The sequence below is a fragment of the Gadus morhua genome, chromosome 17 (genome assembly GCF_902167405.1).
Source record: "Gadus morhua chromosome 17, gadMor3.0, whole genome shotgun sequence".
NCBI lineage: Eukaryota > Metazoa > Chordata > Actinopteri > Gadiformes > Gadidae > Gadus > Gadus morhua.
The window spans coordinates 3,535,461-3,540,501 of NC_044064.1; positions in this window are offsets into that span (position 1 = coordinate 3,535,461).

The following is a 5,041-nucleotide window of genomic DNA, read 5'->3' on the forward strand; positions in this document are numbered from 1 at the left end:
ATTAATGCTCTTGGGAACCAAACGAGTGTGTTCCAGGGAAATCAGAACGTCATGATTAAGAGGGATGAGTCATCATCAACGAGCCAATGGCAGAGCGGCAGCGACCGGCTCCCAGCCCAACAGGAAACAGGTCTGCAGATGGAAGTCACCGAAATAAGACAGACTGGCAGAAGGTATAAATAGAGCTGGAAAGATGGTTTTAATTAAATCGTGCGTTCGACTAGGCTTACTCTACCGAGCATTGTCAAGAATAGGTACTGTTAGGCTACAGTGGTTTTCTTTCTTATTTATTTATATATTTGTCTATCTCTTTTTCTTGCTTCTTTCATCAAGGCAGATTATTTGTATTAGGAATGGGTTGTCCGTTATTCTGTGTGTAAACTCAAATCTTTGCTCTTCATTATACACGAGCAGTGATGCTTCAATGTTAGATAACACTGTTGAATACCAGAAATAGGTCATGAAAACGCCATGCTTAATCCAATTTATATTAATCTATCCTTAATCCAAAATTGGTTGGTAATAAGGGCCATGACTATTGAATCACTAACATTGCATTGGCGAGTTATATCCACAAGATGGCGCCGTAACAGATATTTCTTCCACCGCAGTCGGTAAAAAAAAAGCGGTCGTTTTTACTCTTATTGATTGTTGTGTCAAATCAGCCGGTAACTTTTATCACCAGTTCGGCTTCAATAGCTTATATAACGTATCATGAAACCATCAAACACAGGCGACAAATAGTGTTCGAGTCTATTTGTTGTAATTCTAATAAAGTCAGCTTGTGAAATATCAAGGACGAATCGGTCACCGAATAAACATTGTGCCTTGTATAACAGGGACAGCTGCAAATTAAGTCGAGTATTAATTGCATTCAATACATTTTTCATAATTGGATGATAATGGCAAGTAGGTCATTCGATGGGCCTAATCAAAATGCACAACAAATGCAGGACATCTGAGTATTTTCTGTATCATCTTTATTAGTTTTGTCTTACACTTTGTGTCTTTACATAAAGAGACATGTTGCTTTTACACATATAGGTTATATGGTTATTTTGGATCTGTATATATGTACATCCTAAGTCAATCTTACAATAACACAGAAAATAAAAACATTTACAATGCAAATGTGAACTCTTGGTCTCAACGATTCTCTGTTGCATACCCTACGACCCCCACCACTGCGGTGGCTGCCAGCCTCATGCCAAACCCGTTGATTTACAATCTCGCTAGCTCCCGGTTCTCACACAAATACATCATGAAAACTACAGAAAAAAATTAAAAGAGGAAGAAAAAACCCTATTTGTGAGATGGGGAAAATGAGCGCACACACACACACGTTAGTCTGAAGACGCTGTAATAATAAAGAGTAACGCCACAGAACCCTAAAATGGCCGTTCTGTCGGGATGGTTCGCGTGGTAGGACTGAATTAAATAACCTTTGACCTAAGTAAAGAAAAGGGACGAAGAAGGAATCGAGGTGTTGGGGGCGCAGTGTAGATTGAGATGAGCAGTGAAATGGGCTTCGAGTGCTGCATACATACCTATGATTATAAAAGTCTTTAATAAAGTCTAATAGAAAAAGGAATACCAAAATAGCCGTTTTTAAACTGAGGTCCATTGCATTTCCAGGCGGACGACCGGATGAAGAACAGGTCTGTGGAGCACTGTGCTGTGTGACTCGCTCCACTGTGAGCGGGTAAACATGTGGTACGATTCCTTTTGCCCATCAACACAAGTGCGTGTGTACCCAAATGACGAAAAGAAGGAACGGAAAAAGGGTGAATGTGTGGAAAAAATAATCGTAACTTTGATTGATAAACTGATACACGCAAGGAGGCCGTATTTAAAGCCCATGTCTTCCAAATATTCTGAGAGTCTAATGCATATAAATCCGAGAGTTTCAACGGTACTAAGTTCAAAATAAGTGTTTTGTGTCATTCCTCGTACTCATCGTCACCCCATCCCGATCCATCGATCAATAAATAGTAAAATATATCGTAAATAATTCACCACCGCGCGCAAACCGCTTGGATTTCTCAGGTCCCGGGGGGGGGCAATTCTTAGCGGCGAAAGCGGAGATTCTTATTTACAAAGTAAAAGCGTGAGCTCGCCCGACGTGTCCTGTGTGGAACGGGATTCATACAAATGAACAGAGTTGAATAAATTGGTCTAGCTCACCTGTACACTCAAATGGGTAACCAGCCCAAGTTCCATGCATGCACTTCTCTCCCCCCCCCCCTCCCGAAATCCCCCCTCCCCACAACCCCCCCCCCCCTCACACATTCAAATAATCTATCTTCTATTATTTTACAGAGATTCTACATGGCTAACTGTACAGACTGTGCTGAGGTAAAGCAGATGTTTCTTGCCGTTTAAAGTTCTAAGAGGAAAACGTACACAGGAGGTTTTGGGGTTCAGTGTTTTGGGGTTCGCTTTTTTAAAGGGGTGGGGGTTATCTTTTTCGGCAGTGGGGCGGGGGGAGGGCGGGTGAGGGTGGGTGGAGGTGGGTGGAGGGGTCACCACAGACAAGAGGAAGGACACAGGGTCGTTCGATGGGGGGGATAGGGGTGGCAATGCTTTTCTTGTCGATACACAGAATATATTGCTATTAGGTTTGTGGTGCACACATTCAACGTAGCTTAGTAGAGATTTTCAATGACGACTGCATAAGAGTTGCTCATGGCATAACAAACGTTTTTCAGTTTTTCCATATAAAACACTTTTTTTTTTCTCCATGTTTTTTTTTGCTATTCGTTGCAAAATACTGATAGTGTAACATATTTGTCGATTAATCGCGGGGAACGGTAGGAGTGTGATGCATTAATATACAGATTGCACACATGCAGACAAGAGCACCCGGTGGTTAGAAAGGAAATTGCACACAATTGCTAGATATCAGCGACCGCACATTTTAACATTGTTCTACTTATAGGTGGAGCTGTGTTTTGCATGAAGCAACTCGTGAGTTTGACACGTTTTGAAAAGTAGTATACGTTTGTTTTGCTCAAAAGGTATACATTTTTGGTTTTTAACTCGTTAAAGGTTGATTGGTATATATTACGTCTTCTCTCCAAAAAAATGTCTTTATTAATTTTTTTATACATGCATTTTGCACTCCTCCACTCAGTGTGTGTGTGTTTGCGTTTGTGTGCTCGTGTGTGTGTGTGTGTGTGTGTGTGTGTGTGTGTGTGTGTGTGTGTGTGTGTGTGTGTGTGTGTGTGTGTGTGTGTGAATGTGTTGCCGTAGCGGGTGAGCCGGTGAGCCGGATTCCTATTGGATTGAACGAAGCGCACTGCACACACTACTCTAATCAACCACGACTGCGGTCAACATTGAGCTATGGACTGTCGTTTTCCACACACACACACACATGTCGTTATCTCCTCACTGATTCGGCGGTTTTGTCCTTTTTCAACCAGTGAAAAGATTCAGAAGTCCCGGCATACATCTCCAACAATTACTAAATCAGTGTCACACTGTCGTATGTATTGTTTGTCGATGTTATTTTTTTCTCCAACCTGCTTAGTTCACTGTAATCATGGGTGAGTATATGGGAAGCCACTGCAAGCACTACTAATATTATTCTTTGTTTTTTTTTTCTTTGACCGATGGGAACATTTGCGTCTCACGGCGAAAGTTAATACGCAAACGTCTGCAAACCCAAGAGAGGAACATGAACGGATCGGACCCGAGGCCTAACACTGCTACAGCTTCAACTTCTGCTACGTCTATCAGTCAGGACGACTCTGCATCCCAATAAATAAATAAATAATTAAATAAACTCAGTCAATAAATAAATGCAAGGGAAACTTCTGCAGAGCGCGCGAGAGAGAGAGAGAGAGAGAGAGAGATAAGAGAGAGAGAGAGAGAGAGAGAGAGAGAGAGAGAGAGAGAGATAGGGAGAGAGAGAAGAGAGAGAGAGAGAGAGAGAGAGAGAGAGAGAGAGAGAGAGAGAGAGAGAGAGAGAGAGAGAGAGAGAGATAAGAGAGAGAGACATTCAGTGGCGTGTATAAAAAGTGACATCTCGTTGGAGGAGGGACTTCTGTCAGGGGCTGGCGATGGGAGGAGGGGCTTCTGTCAGGGGCACGAGATGAGTGTGGAAAAAAGTGAAAATAAGTTCATCTTGCCCGTCGGTCGTCGCATGCGAGACGACACGGCCGTGTCCGCCGCGGTCGTCCGCGCTGCGCCGTACCGTCGCCATGGTACCGTACTTTTGTTTTGTTTTGTTTCCCACTTCCCCCAAGCCTTGACGCCATCCTTAACGCCGAGCCATGCAGTCGTCCACAGCCCCCCCCCTCCCCCCTCCTCCCCTCCCTCCTCCTCCTCCAATCAGCTCTTCAGTAAATCCTTTGTTTATCGCCGGCCTGTCTCCTCTGAACCTCGCCGTCTCCGGAGGCCGCTGAGCTGTCGACCCCGCCCTCAGCTCCGCCCCCCCCCCCCCCCCCCCCCCCCCCCCCTATAAACCAGCATTATGAGTGACGGTGCACTTTGTTGCGCATCCACCCACGCCGTTCCTTACCGCTGTCTCTCTCTCCGACCCGGCGTGGCACCAGCGTTTTCGCTGCCTCAACCTTAAGTCCCCCCCCCCCCGTCCACCCGCCCACCCCTGCCCCTCTCCGTGCCCCACACCAGGGGAACCCCAACCCGCTGGGCCGGTCTGTCCGCCGGCCTCCTGCCCCTCCTGGGGGAACACCCCCGTACCCCCTGGTGCCTCTCGTCTCCTGCGGCGCCGCCTGCTCGGCTCCCCGTGAGGGAGTCCTGCGGGCGGGGATTCGCCGGCTGGGGCCGTGGGGTTGGGGGTGGAGGAAGGGGGGGTGGGGGGCGAGGAAGGGAGAGAGGCTACGACGAGGGGAGGGGGGGGAGTGTTGAGCAACCGACCCGGGCAGGACGTATAAAGGACGATGGTGGCGGTGGCGGCCATGAGGCTAAACGATGGCTCCGAGGTCCGAAGGTGGGGTTGGGGGGGGGGACGTCGGGGTCGGAGGGGGGAGGGCTTGGGGTAGTGGTGGTGGGGGGGGGCGGGGGAGGGGGGGGG